Source organism: Eleutherodactylus coqui, chromosome 6 (genome assembly GCF_035609145.1).
Source record: "Eleutherodactylus coqui strain aEleCoq1 chromosome 6, aEleCoq1.hap1, whole genome shotgun sequence".
NCBI lineage: Eukaryota > Metazoa > Chordata > Amphibia > Anura > Eleutherodactylidae > Eleutherodactylus > Eleutherodactylus coqui.
In genome coordinates this window covers 136,211,868-136,231,324 of record NC_089842.1, presented here as the reverse complement: position 1 = coordinate 136,231,324, position 19,457 = coordinate 136,211,868, and positions in this window count along the sequence as shown.

Below are 19,457 nucleotides of genomic sequence, written 5' to 3'. Positions count from 1 at the left end.
GATTTATTACCCATTTTATTTTAGAATTAAATATTTTATGTACTTGCTACTTTTTCTACATACGCCTCTAACCTGTTGATCTGCTGAATTATATTTCATAATTAATCCAATCAATGCAGGTCTCTGTCATTTTTGTTTTCATTTTCATGCTCACTTTTATTGTCATTATGCATCCTCACTGGGTTTTGTATTATGTATAACGACCAAGATGTTTTATTTATTTGTTGTTGTCTGTGTTTGACTTGATTGCTTTGATTTTATTTATGATTTTATTTTATTTATGATTTGGGATTAAACCTGAATACTCATTTTTATTTTAGTATTTTCTGTTATATTCCCCCTCCCCTTTTACCTTTTGCTACACACTGTTTATGTTGTAAGCACTTCATCAACTTTCTTGTATGTAAGTACCCCCCAGCATGATTGATGAAGGGGTTCAACCTGAAAGGTGCATTTATGGATGGCTTTCGATTAGGGATGAGCGAGTATACTCGCTAAGGCACTACTGGCTCGAGTAATGTGCCTTAGCCGAGTATCTCCCTGCTCGTCCCGAAAGATTCGGGGGCCGGCATGGGGAGCTGCGGGGGAGAGCAGGGAGGAACGGAGGGGAGATCTCTCTCTCCCTCTCTCCCGCCCTTCCCTGCTCCCCGCCGCAACTCACCTGTCAGCTGCGGCGGCCCCCGAATCTTTAGGGACAAGCGGGGAGATACTCGGCTAAGGCACATTACTCGAGCGAGTAGTGCCTTAGCGAGTATACTCGCTCATCCCTACTTTCGATCACTAAATAAAAGAAAAGTTGGATATTTTATCCTATTGCCTCAGGACTTTTCACTGGTGAGTTCTTTCAATTCACATATCCTGTCTGCCGATAATTTGGTGGTTTCACCTGGTTGGCAGCACCTCCACCACTTTTCTTCAATAACTCTCCTTAAAATTTTTAGCCTTGAGCTCATGCCTCGGACTCAAGCTTTTGATAGTCCTTGAGTTTTGCACCACTCTTCCATCTTCATTTATTACTTTGAATGCAGATGGAAGGCCGGAGTGATCTCCAGCGTGCTACCTCTCCATTCACTGAGCGATCCTCTCTTCTGAGTGAAAGCACAAGAGTGGTTATTACTTGGATGACTGTTGGGCACTGGAACACCTGACAATTGTCCTATGTAAAATAACCCTCCTGACCCAATTATTTCAATAATCGCTCAACACTACTAACTAGCTACCTTGCAGTGGTTGGGTCGCAGGTTCAAATCACCATCAAGGTCAGATTCAAGCCTAGAAATCCAGCAGTATAAGGCAGCAGTGCTAAGCCAACAAACTTGTCCTTTCTGCTCAAAGCAGAGAGGCAATATTCTGTCTATTTTTGATAAAAAATCAGATCAAGATGATCCAATTTAGCAAAAAGTGGTCCAATTTTATCACCCAGCCAATCATGATGGGCAACAATACTACTAACTACTCGATAACCACTTCCACTGTTGTTCAAGGAGGCTAAATTAGAGAACCCGATTTGTACTCCTATTGATTTTAATGGAAATCGGAATTAGAAGTCCCAATTAACAATTATTTTTTAAGATCAGCTTGGTGAATCCCAACTTGATTATTTTAATAATTGCTCATCACTTCTTTAGACAACACCTAATTTGCAATTCTGCGCTGTTTTGAGGGATTCTATTCAGGGGGTTGAATAATTCTGAGACTGCAGTAGTCATTAAAAGTGGAATATTGTGTTGTTTTTAGCGAAAAGCATACACCTTGTTATATTAGGTGTGGTGAGCTACTTAAATTATTTTTGTTTGCTTGTTTTCTTCTTTTTTTTGCAAACAGGCAAAAGTTTGTGAATTTACCAAATAAACCTAATTTTTGAGTTGAATCACTTTAATTTCAACTGTAGCATTGTATAAATAGGTACAACTGTATCCACTTCTCAACTGAGAGCAGGTCCAACTATATATAAAGATTTTCAGTCTCTGAAAAGGATGTGGAATTAAAACTCAAAGTATATTAAAGTTGTAGAACTTCGAATTAATACAATGTTTACTCTTCATATACATAAAACGGAAAACACTTTTTAACGTCTTGCACCTTGAAAATAGAAACAATAACTTTTTCATTGTACGTGAAATATCACATTAACCCTCATGCGGTACCAGGACCGGGTCTGATTGACCCCAGCCTTTTTCATTGCAGTCCTGCACTTTGAAACTGGTATCACACAATTGTTATGTTATTTGATGCATAAAGCATACAAGTGGCAGGAATGACAGCTGTTGTATGGAATGCAATATTTACAGGATGTGGGTGGTTGCCACCATAAGACACTGAAGCAATAGCTTATGGGAACTGATTTTGCTAATATTTTATATTATTCCTGTTTCATTGTATGCATGCTAAAAAGTCCACATTTGCCAATATTAAAGCAATTTCCATGAACAAAGGATTACAGAGAAGGAGGTCTAAGCATGTGAAGTACTGCACTGTGTGTACCTTTGATTTTTCTACACAGTCATTATATTCTTAGCAACGTGGTTTGGGTTTTTATTAAAAACAAAAACATGAAAATGCAAGTCAGTTTTGGGCAGAATGAAAAATAATCTGCCACCCCCACAAAATATGTTTTGCATTACCTCTTCTGATTATAGCATCCTGCACAAGACATTGTAAGATGTTCCACATTATCTTTTATATGCCAACTCCATTTGCCCAAATTGGACATTTCTAGTATTTTTAGAGAGGATAAGGCGGATCATAGTTTCACCTAGAGTCGACGTAGCAGTAACAAGGTCCTGATCCCCCCAAAAAATGGACAAGAAGCATCATGACATAATCTGTATCTCAAGATTCCAGGTAAGTTGAAATTTTAAAAAGAGTCACCATTTGGAAAGACTTACGAAACACTTCGCTTGGACAAAAAAAACTGCTAAAAGGGTTAAAGGAAGACACTCAAAATCAAAAAAAATATTACCATCTTACATTTAATCCAGCAGTTAAAAATTAGTGTCCATTTCTTTCTAGAAGTCTATGTCTTAATTTCCCTTTTGTTTCTTACCCAATCTACTAATTTGGATTTAGATTTACCAAAATCTAGTACAGTATAACAAGATGACAAACTTTTTGTTGGTGCCCTTATACCATAATGCATTTCTACCTGTATTTCTACTATTTTTCTTTACGACATGGTAAAAAAAAATCACACATACAATAAAAGACATTCCTTTTGATCAATATAAACCTTGCTATCACATCAATTACATCAGTGGTACAGAAGGGTGGCATAAGCAAGTTACTGGTATAAAGAACTTTATAGTGTTACTTATGAAGAAATAGCATGAGGCAACATTAAATAGAAATGCTAATGCGTAGACATATAAGCTGTAAAATGATGTATGTAGACGCCCTTATTTCACAGAACAAAAACTGCATTTAATAAAAAAATAATGGAAATGAACTCAGTGATTAGAGTGTGGTAATCTATGGCAAATGAGCGCTATGTTATTGCACTTGCATTTTGTTCATTGTTCTGTTAAGAGCTAGTAAAATAATGGCAGGGACAGAATATAGGGAGGGCAAAAGGGACAATTACTAAGGGGCTTCTTCCACAGAGTTCCTTCCTGCCCTCCCAGATATTTCGAACCTCAAAGCATGTGCTTTTGAAAATATTTAACCCTTTCCAATCCACTGTCTGACGTCTTCCAATATCCTGATTGAAGCCTGTACAGCTCCGATGTCGGAAGACATCCGGCAGGGTATTCTTACTGTATATTACTAGCCGCTCTGTTGTCTGGGGCCTCTCCATAATGTCCTATACCACAGTACTGGCTCTAGCCAGCAGATGGCACTATTGTAAAATGGCAGACAGAGAAAGCCCCTAGACAACCCTGAATCCAAAATTGGATTGCAAAGGGTTAATACTCACCTACACACATTTCAATAAGCTTGGATCTGTGTTTTCGCCACATAGTTGTTGCTACCTACATGGTTAATTACAATAAATTCAATGGTCTACAAAAGAGAAGGGAATAAGCAGCTGCCAGGGGAAGTGAATACAGGTGGGGCAAAAGTTGTGGTTACGCTCAGTACTAGAGCTTGAAGATGCCCAGAAGATCTTTCTGTTGCATATGAGATTAGTACTATTAATCATGCATGATAGTTTGTAGGCCTCTGTTATAGCTGTTGATTTGATGCCCTGAAGTTCTAACTTAGGCCTCTTGCCGCCAGGCCATGTTATGTCTTTTTGGCTATTGGTTAAAAAAAGGACTGCATATGTTGAAATCCAACATGCAGAACCTTATATATGAATCTTTCTTCTTGCTATGCTTAGGAGTCCAGTGGGTGGTCCTAGTCAGTGATTGACAGCTATCTCGATATATACACTTATACATGGTAGGTTGTCAATCACTGATAAGACCACCCAATGGACTACCGAGCATAGAAAGAGCAAGACTTTAGATCAGTATAACTTGTAATGCATTGAATCTTGTTCCACAAAACTACATATCAATCTGCTCAGACGCTCTTGCTCTTTAACATACTTTCCACAGATAGGACTGCATTTTCAAAGTGAAAGGTTCCCTCTAAATCAGTTTTCTGGTTTAGAAACCCATATTTGAAAGCCTTACTTGAAAATTTCAAGTTCATAGGGAAGGTGTCACGTTCAGTACCCTTATTTAAAGTAGGCAGACTGGAGATTGGCTACAAAAATTGTCTTTGCACTGGAGGACCTGGCATGTCTATCTTCTCATCAGGGGACCATGTAAACCAGGGGTGCTTAACTCTAGTCCTTAAGGGCCTCAACAGGTCATGTTTTCAGGATATCCTATAGTAAGAACACCTGTGGCAATGTCTGAGGCACCGACAATAATTAAATCACCTGTGCAACACTGAGGAAATCCTGAAAACATGACATGTTGGGGTCCATAAGAACTGGAGTTGTGCAACCCTGCTGTAAACAAAAGTGGACAACTCCTTTAGGGCTCAGTCACACTGGCGCCGATCCGCCCGTGTTTCAGGACAGGAAAATGGCCGCACTGCAGGTGCGGATGAATCTCCGCACCTGCTGGAAAAAGAACACATGGCTGGCAATGGAGGTGGTCATGTGGAGATTCGTCCGCACGCAGCGTGGCTGTTTTCCCGTCCTGAAACACGGGCGGATCGGCTCCCGTGTGACTGAGTCCTTAGGGTGGACACCCACTTGCGTTTTTCTTGCACGTTTTTTTCGCTGCATTTTTTTACACAGTTGTCAATAGGACTTTCTAATGTTAAAAACGCATCGCACAAAAATTGCAAAGCACAAACTTGCAATGCGTTTTTAACATTAGAAGGTCCCATTGACAATTGCATTAAAAAAACGCAGCGATATCACATTAAAAAACGCGCAAGAAAAAGGCAAGTGGGTGTCCACCCTTATGTTGTCAGGCCCTGCCTGATGAAGCTAGTGAATTCTATAGCTTCCTCGCAGAATGTTGATATATTACACCTTGCTCTACTATAATTACATTACTGAGTAGTATGTTTTACCACATTTTTACATAATGACAACTACCGTGTTTCCCTGAAAATAGGACCTATCCCAATAATAAGACCTACCCTAGTTTTCGGGGGAAGCTTGAAATATAAGGCCTCCTCCATAAACAAGACCTAGCTAACCTGCATAAAAAAACAAATCAATGCTCACCTGGTCCGCGGCGTCCTGGTGGTCTCCGGCGGCGCTGCTGCAAACTGCAGTGTCCTCCCCATCTGCCATCTCAGCTTCTTTCTGGTGAGCGGGGCTGTGAATACCCCACCTCCAGCAATGCAAGTGCTTCAGTGATGTCATTCACTGAGTGGATGTGATTGGCTCATCGACCCCTGGCTCTGATTGGCTGCTGGCGCTCGATTAGCCAATCACAGTGCTCACTTTGCTGGAGGCGGGGTATTCAAAGCCTCGTCACCAGAAAGAAGCTGAGATGGCAGACGGGGAGGACACTGCAGTTTGCCTCAGCGTCGCAGGAGACCATCGCGAGGCATCGAGACCCTGCGGACCAGGTGAGTATAAGGTCCCCTCCAAAAATAAGACACTGTGCCTCATTTGGGGCAAAAAATTAATATAAGACAGTGTTTTATTTTCAGGAAAACACTTTACAGTTCTGCAAGAATTAATTACCATGGTAGAGTCTTATTGCTAATGTTGAACGGTTCTGCACTGATAGGTTCTTTTCCACAGCAGTGGAGCACTGCAAATGTGGTAGCAATATTCTAAAAGGGGTCAAATTTTAAGCCAGGAAACTAGAGGCTATAAGTTTAAGCTGTTCTGCAGGTAAAATATTTCAAGGTTCTCTAAGAAATCCTATCCTGGAGCATCTGAATAATAATAACCTTATACCCCAGCAGCAACATGGACGTATGAGAAATTGCACCTATCAAATGAATTCTGATCAGCTTCTATGAGGAGGTAAGTTTTATACTGGACTTGATTAAGGCTTTAGATGTTATGTATCTGAACTTTTCAAAGGCGTTTGATACTTTGCCACATACATAGTTGGTACATAAATGACCATGCTGGAACAAAGGGAAATATGTGTAAATGGGTCAACAACTAACTCAACCATAAGAAACAGAGGGTGATAGTAAATACTCAGATTCAGTTACAGTACCTAATGGGGTACCACAAGGTCAATATTGGGCTCTTTTTTAATAAGTCCATTAATCATTTTATTTTGTTTCCATGTTTTTTTAATTACATTTTCCAATTTTAAAACAGAATGCAATAAATTGGATAATTGTCCTTCATGTACAAAGTTATATAAGCATACCATATCATATACCGTACGGAACCAATTCTACAGTAGTCAATAGAGATGAGCGAACGTACTCGTAATGAGTACTTACGCACCCGAGTACCGCCATTTTCGAGTACTTCAGTACTCGCGCGTAAAGATTCATGAGGCGCCGGGGGGCGGGGAGAGGCGCGGCGGTGCGGGGGGTAGCAGCGGGGAACAGGGGGGAGCCCTCTCTCTCTCCCTCTCCCCCCACTCCCCGTTGCAACCCCCCGCGCCGCCACGGCGCCCCCCGAATTTTTTCGCCCGAGTACGGAAGTACTCGAAAATCGCGGTATTCGGGCGAAAAAGGGGCGGGGCCGAGCACTTTTGCTCATCTCTAGTAGTCAATGATTAAGTATGAACATATAAAACATAAAACTGAAAAGAAAAGTAAAAAGGCATATAGGTAGATTATTAATTACCAGGTTAATATTCAAGAATCCATGCATATGCCAAGTCGCTATAGTGGCAGATGGGCTTATCCTAGGGATGGGGTTCATAGTCCCCCCACTACACAACGGGTACTGGATGACCATGCTCTCAATATGTGTTGGAATTTGGGAAGCATAGAGCTATTACATGCAAGCATTGTCTCATAAATATACCTCTGATTTAACAAAGTTATAGTTAATCGTATGCAAGGGCTGTTTACACGTTTCTAGTGTCTCAGTATGGCAAGGTTTTATGAAGCTAGGATTTTGCATCTTAATATCTGAAACTTCGGTGGGATGCGTGTAAGTCAATATTCAACAAGGCTAGAGAAGGGGCTTTCAATACTACACAACCCACCAAAGGTATAGTATTTAGAATACAGCGTCCCTATATTTCGGGAGGAATGGCACCACAGGATATGCAATAATGTTCCCCCTATTACCACAATTCCTCCAACAGCTAGTTGTACAGTTAGAATACATTTGGGCCAATCCGACTGGAGTATAATATCATTGCAATGCGATTTTCATTAGTGTCTCCACATGTAAACTACATGTAAGTGCTTTATATGTCTGATAAAAGGCTTGTTTCCATTCTTTTTTACAGAACACTTAAGCTAGTTCCCTCTCCCATTCCTTTAGTGGATATCTTTTTTGGACATTTATGATGAGAGAATCACCATTTGGGTTGATCAGGAAAATGCATAAGACATAGTATATCTTGACTTTAGTTAAGCATTTGACAAAGTATCTCATACCATCCTTATTAAAAAAATTGCCACCTATGGAATCAACAAGACAACTGTTAGGTGGATTCACAAATGGCTGAGTGATCGTACCCAAAGAATTGTCATAAATGGCTACATGTCCAAGTGGAAGAATGTCTCAAGTGGGGTACCACAAGGCTCTGTCCTAGGCCCAGCGTTGTTCAACATTTTTATAAATGATCTGGAGCAGGAAATTGAGGGGAAACTGATCAGGTTTGCCAACAACATAAAGCTAGAAGGGATGGCTAACATTGGAGAAGTGAGGTAAATGATAAAAAAAAAACTAGACAAACTTGAACAGTGGGCGATAATAACGGTGTGATGCAGTAGAAAAAAAGGCAAACACAATTCTGAGATGCATTAGGAGAAGCATACTATATAGTCTAGATCACGTGAGGTAATTATCTCCCTCTACTCTTCCTTAGTCAGACCTCATCTGGAATACTGTGTCCAGTTCTGGGCACCCCACTTAAAAGAAAAGACATCGACAAACTGGCGCAAGTTCAGAGAAGAGTTACCAAGATGGTGAGCAGTCTGCAAACCATGTCCTATGAGGAACGTTAAAGAATCTGGGAGTGTTTAGTTTGCAAAAAAGAAGGCTTAATAGCTGTCTACAAATATCTGAAGGCTGTCACTGTGCAGAGGGATCAGCCCTATTCTCATTTACACAAGGAAAGACCAGAAGCAATGGGATGAAACTGAAAGGGAGAAGACACAGATTAGATATTAGAAAAAACTTTCTGACAGTGAGGGTGATCAATGAGTGGAACAGGCTACCACGGGAGGTGATGAGTTCTCCTTCAATGGAAGTGTTCAAACAAAGGCTGGACAAATATCTGTCTGGGATGATTTAGTAAATTCTGCATTGAGCAGGGGGTTGGACCAGATGAACCTGGAGGTCTCTTCCAACTCTATCATTCAATGATTCTATGTAATACGGTATAAATGTATTTTAGCCCTTTGGTTCCTCTGGAAAATTTCTTAAATTTATTCGGGTTACCCTGAAACAGAGGGGGTTTGTGAGCATTTAAAAATTGATGGATTTGTAAATATTTGTAGTGATCTCCAGGGGTCAAGTGGTACTGAGGCACTAACTGCTCATATGGTATGAGTGACTCTCCCTGCAATAATTGCGCCAAAGTAGTGATATCCAATAAGATGCACTTAAAGATGTCAGGTAGGGGACAGTATAATGAAACAAGTCAAAAGATATATATTTCTTTGGAAGTAGCCCTTTTTGTTTTGCATGGCCGTGAAACACGTAATACATGTTGTTAAAGAAATATGGGTCAGGTGGTGAGAGATGGGTTGGTAGAGGTAAGTTCCGAAGAGGGATTATAAGTAGAGATGAGCGAGCACCAAAATGCTCGGGTGCTCGTTACTCGGGACGAAATTATCGCGATGCTCGAGGGTTCGTTTCGAGTAACGAACCCCATTGAAGTCAATGGGCGACTCGAGCATTTTTGTATATTGCCGATGCTCGCTAAGGTTTCCATTTGTGAAAATCTGGGCAATTCAAGAAAGTGATGGGAACGACACAGCAACGGATAGGGCAGGCGAGGAGCTACATGTTGGGCTGCATCTCAAGTTCCCAGGTCCCACTATTAAGCCACAATAGCGGCAAGAGTGGGCCCCCCCCCCTCCCAACAATTTTTACTTCTGAAAAGCCCTCATTAGCAATGCATACCTTAGCTAAGCACCACACTACCTCCAACAAAGCACAATCACTGCCTGCATGACACTCCGCTGCCACTTCTCCTGGGTTACATGCTGCCCAACCCCCCGCCCCCTCGCACGACCCAGTGTCCACAGCGCACACCAAACTGTCCCTGCGCAGCCTTCAGCTGCCCTCATGGCACGCCACACTCATGTCTATTTATAAGTGCGTCTGCCATGAGGAGGAACCGCAGGCACACACTGCAGAGGGTTGGCACGGCTAGGCAGCGACCCTCTTTAAAAGGGGCGGGGCGATAGCCCACAATGCTGTACAGAAGCAATGAGAAATCCCATCCTGTGCCACCTCCATCAGGAGCTGCACACGTGGGCATAGCAATGGGGAACCTATGTGCCACACACTATTCATTCTGTCAAGGTGTCTGCATGCCCCAGTCAGACCGCGGTTTTTTATAAATAGTCACAGGCAGGTAAAACTCCGCAATGAGAATTCCGTGTGCACCCACAGCATGGGTGGCTTCCTGGAACCCACCGGCGGTACATAAATATATCCCATTGCATTGCCCATCACAGCTGAGGTAATGTCGTGCTTACTGCAGGTGGGCTTCGGCCCACACTGCATGCCCCAGTCAGACTGGGGTTCTTTAGAAGTGGACACATGCAGTTACAACTCCGTGTAGACCCACGGCATGGGTGGCTCTCTGGAACCCACCGGCTGTACATAAATGTATCCCATTGCAGTGCCCAACACAGCTGATGTAACATCAGCTTTAATGCAGGTGGGCAAAAAATTAATTGGATTACACTGTAGGCGAGGGCCCCAAAAAATTGGTGTACCAACAGTACTAATGTACTTCAGAAAAATTGCCCATGCCCAACCAAGAGGGCAGGTGAAACCCATTAATTGCTTTGGTTAATGTGGCTTAATTTGTAACTAGGCCTGGAGGCAGCCCAGTTAAAATAAAAATTGGTTCAGGTGAAAGTTTCAACGCTTTAATGAGCATTGAAACGTATAAAAATTGTTTACAAAAATTATATGACTGAGCCTTGTGGGCCTCAGAAAAATTGCCCGTTCGGTGTGATTACGTCAGGTTTCAGGAGGAGGAGCAGGAGGAGGAGGATGAATATTATACACAGATTGATGAAGCTAAAAGGTCCAGGTTTTTGATGGTGATAGAGAACGATGCTTCCATCCGCGGGTGCAGCCTACGTATTGTTTAGGTATCGCTGCTGTCCGCTGGTGGAGAAGAGAAGTCTGGGGAAATCCAGGCTTTGTTCATCTTGATGAGTGTAAGCCTGTCGGCACTGTCGTTTGAAAGGCGGGTACGCTTATCTGTGATGATTCCCCCAGCCACACTAAACACCCTCTCTGACAAGACGCTAGCCGCAGGACAAGCAAGCACCTCCAGGGCATACAGCGCGAGTTCAGGCCACGTGTCCAGCTTCGACACCCAGTAGTTGTAGGGGGCAGAGGTGTCACGGAGGACGGTCGTGCGATCGGCTACGTACTCCCTCACCATCCTTTCACAGTGCTCCCACCGACTCAGCCTTGACTGGGGAGCGGTGACACAGTTTTGCTGGGGAGCCAGTAAGCTGTCAAAAGGCCTTAGAGAGTGTTCCCCTGCCTGTGCTGTGCATGCTGCCTGATCTCTGCGCCTCCCCTGCTACCTGGCTCTTGGAATTGCGCCTTCGGCCACTAGCGCTGTCAGATGGCAATTTTACCATCAGTTTGTCCGCCAGGGTCCTGTGGTATAGCATCACTCTCGAACCCCTTTCCTCTTCGGGTATGAGAGTGGAAAGGTTCTCCTTGTACCGTGGGTCGAGCAGTGTGTACACCCAGTAATCCGTAGTGGCCAGAATGCGTGTAACGGGAGGGTCACGAGAAAGGCATCCTAACATGAAGTCAGCCATGTGTGCCAGGGCACCTGTACGCAACACACGGCTGTCCTCACTAGGAAGATCACTTTCAGGATCCTCCTCCTCCTCCTCCTCAGGCCATACACGCTGAAAGGATGACAGGCAAGCAGCATGTGTACCTTCAGCAGTGGGCCAAGCTGTCTCTTCCCCCTCCTCCTCATCCTCCTCATGCTCCTCCTCCTCCTCCTCAACGCGCTGAGATATAGGCAGGAGGGTGATCTGACTATCCAGTGACATACTGTCTTCCCCCGCCTCTGTTTCCGAGTGCAAAGCGTCTGCCTTTATGCTTTGCAGGGAACTTCTCAAGAGGCATAGCAGAGGAATGGTGACGCTAATGATTGCAGCATTGCCGCTCACCATCTGGGTAGACTCCTCAAAGTTTCCAAGGACCTGGCAGATGTCTGCCAACCAGGCCCACTCTTCTGTAAAGAATTGAGGAGGCTGACTCCCACTGCGCCGCCCATGTTGGAGTTGGTATTCCACTATAGCTCTACACTGCTCATAGAGCCTGGCCAACATGTGGAGCGTAGAGTTCCACCGTGTGGGCACGTCGCACAGCAGTCGGTGCACTGGCAGATGAAACCGATGTTGCAGGGTGGCAGCGTCCGTGTGGGACTTGCGGAAATGTGCGCAGAGCCGGCGCACCTTTCCGAGCAGGTCTGACAAACGTGGGTAGCTTTTCAGAAAGCGCTGACCCACCAAATTAAAGACGTGGGTCAGGCATGGCAGGTGCGTGAGGCTGCCGAGCTGCAGAGCCGCCATCAGGTTACGGCCGTTGTCACACACGACCATGCCCGGTTGGAGGCTCAGCGGCGCAAGCCAGCGATCGGTCTGCTCTGTCAGACCCTGCAGCAGTTCGTGGGCCGTGTGCCTCTTCTCTCCTAAGCTGAGTAGTTTCAGCACGGCCTGCTGACGCTTGCCCACCGCTGTGCTGCCATGCCGCGCGACACCGACTGCTGGCAACGTGCTGCTGCTTCTGACACATCTTGATTGCGAGACAGAGGTTGCGTAGGAGGAGGAGGAGGAGGGTGGTTTAGTGGAGGAAGCATACACCGCCGCAGATACCACCACCGAGCTGGGGCCCGCAATTCTGGGAGTGGGTAGGATGTGAGAGGTCCCAGGCTCTGACTCTGTCCCAGCCTCCACTAAATTCACCCAATGTGCCGTCAGGGAGATATAATGGCCCTGCCCGCCTGTGCTTGTCCACGTGTCCGTTGTTAAGTGGACCTTGGCAGTAACCGCGTTGGTGAGGGCGCATACAATGTTGCGGGAGACATGGTCATGCAGGGCTGGGGCAGCACATCGGGAAAAGTAGTGGCGACTGGGAACTGAGTAGCGCGGGGCCGCCGCCGCCATCATACTTTTGAACGACTCCGTTTCCACAATCCTATACGGCAGCATCTCCAGGCTGATAAATTTGGCTATGTGCACGTTTAACGCTTGAGCGTGCGGGTGCGTGGCGGCGTACTTGCGCTTGCGCTCCAACACTTGCGCTAGCGACGGCTGGACGGTGCGCTGACAGACATTGGTGGATGGGGCGAGGACAGCGGAGGTGAGGGTGTGGGTGCAGGCCAGGAGACGGTAGTGCCTGTGTCCTGAGAGGGGGGTTTGATCTCAGTGGCAGGTTGGGGCACTGGGGGAGAGGCAGCGGTGCAAACCGGAGGCGGTGAATGGCCTTCGTCCCACCTTGTGGGGTGCTTGGCCATCATATGTCTGCGCATGCTGGTGGTGGTGAGGCTGCTGGTGGTGGCTCCCCGGCTGATCTTGGCGCGACAAAGGTTGCACACCACTGTTCGTCGGTCGTCTGCACTCTCAGTGAAAAACTGCCAGACCTTTGAGCACCTCGGCCTCTGCAGGGTGGCATGGCGCGAGTGGGCGCTTTGGGAAACAGTTGGTGGATTATTCGGTCTGGCCCTGCCTCTACCCCTGGACACCGCACTGCCTCTTGCAACCTGCCCTGCTGCTGCCCTTGTCTCCCCTCTGAAGACCTGTCCTCAGTAGGTGTAGCAAACCAGGTGGGGTCAGTCACCTCATCGTCCTGCTGCTCTTCCTCCGAATCCTCTGTGCGCTCCTCCCTTGGACTTACTGCCCTTACTACTACCTCACTGATAGACAACTGTGTCTCATCGTCATCGTTCTCCTCACCCACTGAAAGGTCTTGAGACAGTTGCCGGAAGTCCCCAGCCTCATCCCCCGGACCCCGGGAACTTTCCAAAGGTTGGGCATCAGTCACGATAAACTCCTCTGGTGGGAGAGGAACCATTGCTGCCCAATCTGAGCAGGGGCCCAAGAACAGTTCCTGGGAGTCTGCCCGCTCCTCAGAATGTGTCATTGTAATGGAGTGAGGAGGCTTGGAGGAAGGAGGAGCAGCAGCCAGAGGATTCAGAGTTGCAGCAGTGGACGGCGCAGAACTCTGGGTGGACGATAGCTTGCTCGAAGCACTTTCTGCCATCCACGACAGGACCTGCTCACACTGCTCATTTTCTAATAAAGGTCTACTGCGTGGACCCATTAATTGAGATGAATGTGGGGATGCCAGAAACGTGCCTCTCTCCTAATCCCGCAGCAGTCGGCTGCGATACACCTGGATCAGGAGCTCGGCCTGTGCCCACACCCTGACTTGGGCCTCCGCGTCCTCGCCCACGTCTACGTCCTCTAGGCCTACCCCTACCCCTCAGCATGCTGTATTACCAGTAATGCAGAAACAGAACGCTGTAATTAAATGTGCCGCTTATTGGCCTGTGGTTGGAGGCTGACTTCTCTTACGGAACGCCAGGAAATAATTTTGCGCAAGTCTGCTGTAACACTTAGCTGGCTGCGTATGAATTAGGAGGACAACTACACCCAGCACAGACCCAGTACACTGAGGACAGTCACAGGCAGCCCAAATAGATTTTTTTCCCCAAATGTTTTTGGAAAGGCCCACTGCCTATATACACTGTATATGTCTTCTCTCTCTGCGTCACCACTACTGGCCCTGGAGTATGTCAAATAACTGCAGACTGTTGCACTGTGGACTGGAATGCAGCGGTGATTTAACAGCCAACACAGAGCCAGGAAATAATTTTGCGCAAGCCTGCTGTAACACTTAGCTGGCTGCGTATAAATTAGGAGGACAACTACACCCAGCACAGACTCAGTACACTGAGGACAGTCACAGGCAGCCCAAATAGATTTTTTTCCCCAAATATTTTTGGAAAGGCCCACTGCCTATATACACTGTATATGTCTTCTCTCTCTGCGTCACCACTACTGGCCCTGGAGTATGTCAAATAACTGCAGACTGTTGCACTGTGGACTGGAATACAGCGGTGATTTAACAGCAAACACAGAGCCAAGAAATAATTTTGCGCAAGCTTGCTGTAACACTTAGCTGGCTGCGTATGAATTAGGAGGACAACTACACCCAGCAGAGACCCAGTACACTGAGAACAGTCACAGGCAGCCCAAATAGATTTTTTTTCCCCAAATGTTTTTGGAAAGGCCCACTGCCTATATACACTGTATATGTCTTCTCTCTCTGCGTCACCACTACTGGCCCTGGAGTATGTTAAATAACTGCAGACTGTTGCACTGTGGACAGGAATACAGCGGTGATGTAACAGCCAACACAGAGCCAGGAAATAATTTTGCGCAAGCCTGCTGTAACACTTAGCTGGCTGCGTATGAATTAGGAGGACAACTACACCCAGCACAGACCCAGTACACTGAGGACAGTCATCGGCAGCCCAAATAGATTTTTTTCCCCAAATGTTTTTGGAAAGGCCCACTGTCTATATACACTGTATATGTCTTCTCTCTTTGCGTCACCACTACTGGCCCTGGAGTATGTCAAATAACTGCAGACTGTTGCACTGTGGACTGGAATACAGCGGTGATTTAACAGCCAACACAGAGCCAGGAAATAATTTTGCGCAAGCCTGCTGTAACACTTAGCTGGCTGCGTATGAATTAGGAGGACAACTACACCCAGCACAGACCCAGTACACTGAGGACAGTCACAGGCAGCCCAAATAGATTTTTTTCCCCAAATGTTTTTGCTAAGGCCCACTGCCTATATTCAATAAACATGTCTTCTGTCCCTGCCTCACAATATATGTCTTCTGTCCCTGCCTCACCACCACTTCTGGCCCTGGAGTATGAATAATTACTGCAGGGCGCAATGCTCTGCACGGCCGATATACAAAAAAAAAAATGTGCAACACTGCAAAAAGCAGCCTCCACAGTACTGCACACGGTTAAATGTGGCCCTAAGAAGGACCGTTGGGGTTCGTGAAGCCTAAAATACTCCTAACACTCTCCCTATAGCAGCTCCGGCACCAACAGCACTTTCCCTCCTCTATGTCAGAACAAATCTGTGGCGAGCCACGGGAGGGGCCGATTTTTATACTCGGGTGACACCTGATCTCGCTAGCCACTCACTGCAGGGGGGTGGTATAGGGCTTGAACGTCGAAAGGGGGAAGTTGTAATGCCTTCCCTGTCTTTCTATTGCCCAGAAAAGCGCGCTAACGTCTCAGAGATGAAAGTGAAAGTAACTCGAACATCGCGTAGTACTCGTCACGAGTAACGAGCATCTCGAACACGCTAATACTCGAACGAGTATCAAGCTCGGACGAGTACGTTCGCTCATCTCTAATTATAAGCATAGATTTGATTCAAACAGGAGACACTAAATAATTCATGCAGCATAAATGATGGACGATGAGCTGATCGCTCAGTGTAAATAGCAGCAGTTCAGTACTGAACGGCCGCTATGTTATGTCAATGGTGAAGAGCGGCGGAGCGCGAGGAGTGAAATTTCCTGCAGCCTCCCTGCCGTGAGACAGCAATACTAGCTCCCATGCAGCAGCACGAGAGCAAGTATGTGCGGGAACAACTGTCAGGCATCGTTTGCCGACACTCGTCCAGTCTAAATGGGCCTTTAGAGATGTTGCCAAAATCTTTTATCTTTGATAAGCTCCAGTGTAGTATCTAGAGAGATCATAGGATCTGTAAAAGTTAATATCATCAGCATATAATGATATTAAGTGTGTATGGTCTCCAATTTACAGCCCCTTTAAGGGAAGAGTTTTCTCTAAGGGCTTGAGCTAGTAGTTATAGTGATAATGTGAATATCAATGGGGACAATGGGCAGCCCATTTTAGTGTCATTTGTGATATTAAATTCTGTTGATAGGGGCCCATTTGTAAAGACTCAGGCTGAAGGATTAGAATACTGTGCAGATATGGCTTAAAAGAAAGACCCCACAAAGCCATAAATGCATGCAAACAATTTATGCCATCAAACACCTTTTAACCTTTTCAACACCTAAAGATAACAATACTGCATTATCTGTACATGTAATTTTATGCAAAAATATTGCCAGTTCGTTTAGTCCTGCGGCTGGTTTAGCGATAATTGTTGCATGTTAAAGGGCCTTAAGTTCTCAGGTATTTTTTGGTTTACTCATCCATAGTAACTAGAGATGAGCGAACACCAAAATGTTCGGGTGTTCGTTATTCGGAACGAACTTCCCGCGATGCTCGAGGGTTCGTTTCGAACAACGAACCCCATTGAAGTCAATGGGCGACCAGAGCATTTTTGTATTTCGCCGATGCTCGCTAAGGTTTTCATGTGTGAAAATCTGGGCAATTCAACAAAGTGATGGGAACGACACAGCAACGGATAGGGCAGGCGAGGGGCTACATGTTGGGCTGCATCTCAAGTTCACAGGTCCCACTATTAAGCCACAATACCGGCAAGAGTGGCCCCCCCCCCCCCTCCCAACAACTTTTACTTCTGAAAAGCCCTCATTAGCATGGCATACCTTTGCTAAGCACCACACTAGCTACAACAAAGCACAATCACTGCCTGGATGACACTCCACTGCCACTTCTCCTGGGTTACATGCTGCCCAACCGCCCCCCCTCCCCCCCCCACAGCGCACACCAAAGTGTCCCTGGGCAGCCTTCAGCTGCCCTCATGCCACACCACGCTCATGTCTATTTAGAATTGCGTCTGCCATGACGAGGGACCGCAGGCACACACTGCAGAGGTTGGCACGGCTAGGCAGCGACCCTCTTTAAAAGTGGCGGAGCGATAGCCCACAATGCTGTACAGAAGCAATGAGAAATAGAATCCTGTGCCACCGCCATCAGGAGCTGCACACGTGGGCATAGCAATGGGGAACCTATGTGCCACACACTATTCATTCTGTCAAGGTGTCTGCATGCCCCAGTCAGACCGCGGTTTTTAATTCATAGACACAGGCAGGTACAACTCCCTATTGTGAAGTCCCTGTCGACCCACAGCATGGGTGGCTCCCTGGAACCCACCGGCGGTACACAGAAATATCCCATTGCATTGCCCAACACAGCTGAGGTAGTAATGTCGTGCTTAATGCAGGTAGGCTTCGGCCCACACTGCATGCCCCAGTCTGACTGGGGTTCTTTATAAGTGTACAGATGTAGTAAAAACTCCGTGTGCACCTACAGCATGGGTGGGTGCCAGGAAGCCACCGGCGGTACATAGAAATATCCCATTGCATTGCCCAACACAGCTGAGGTAGTAATGTTGTGCTTAACCCTTTCCAATCCAATTTGTATATGGTTTTCCTAGGGGGCTTACTCTTTTTCTGCTGTTATACAACGGCGCTATATGCTGGCTAAAGCCAGTACTGCATGAGCTGACACGTAGGATAGGCTCCGACAGCAGAGAGGCTGGCAATATACAGTAAGAGAACCCCGACGGACGTCTACCAACAACGGAGCTGTACAGCCTTAAACCCTAATGTCTTCACAGGTCACACAGTGGACTGGAAAGGGTTAATGCAGGTGGGTTTCGGCCCACACTGCATGCCCCAGTCAGACTGGGGTTCTTTACAAGTGGACACATGTAGGTTAAACTCCCTGTGGACCCACTGCCTGGGTGGGTGCCAGGAAGCCACCGGCGGTACATAGAAATATCCCATTGCATTGCCCAACACAGCTGAGGTAGTAATGTCGTGCGTAATACAGGTGGGCTTCGGCCCACACTGCATGGCCCAGTCAGACGGGTTCTTTAGAAGTGTACAGATGTATTAAAAACTCAGTGTGCACCTACAGCATGGGTGGCTCCCTGGAACCCACCGGCGGTACATAAAAATATCCCATTGCATTGCCCAACACAGCTGAGGTAGTAATGTCGTGCTTAATGCAGGTGGGCTTCGGCCCACACTGCATGGCCCAGTCAGACGGGTTCTTTAGAAGTGTACAGATGTATTAAAAACTCAGTGTGCACCTACAGCATGGGTGGCTCCCTGGAACCCACCGGCGGTACATAAAAATATCCCATTGCATTGCCCAACACAGCTGAGGTAGTAATGTCGTGCTTAATGCAGGTGGGCTTCGGCCCACACTGCATGCCCCAGTCTGACTGGGGTTCTTTACAAGTGGACACATGTAGGTTAAACTCCCTGTGGACCCACTGCCTGGGTGGGTGCCAGGAAGCCACCGGCGGTACATAGAAATATCCCATTGCATTGCCCAACACAGCTGAGGTAGTAATGTCGTGCGTAATACAGGTGGGCTTCGGCCCACACTGCATGGCCCAGTCAGACGGGTTCTTTAGAAGTGTACAGATGTATTAAAAACTCAGTGTGCACCTACAGCATGGGTGGCTCCCTGGAACCCACCGGCGGTACATAAAAATATCCTATTGCATTGCCCAACACAGCTGAGGTAGTAATGTCGTGCTTAATGCAGGTGGGCTTCGGCCCACACTGCATGGCCCAGTCAGACGGGTTCTTTAGAAGTGTACAGATATATTAAAAACTCAGTGTGCACCTACAGCATGGGTGGCTCCCTGGAACCCACCGGCGGTACATAAAAATATCCCATTGCATTGCCCAACACAG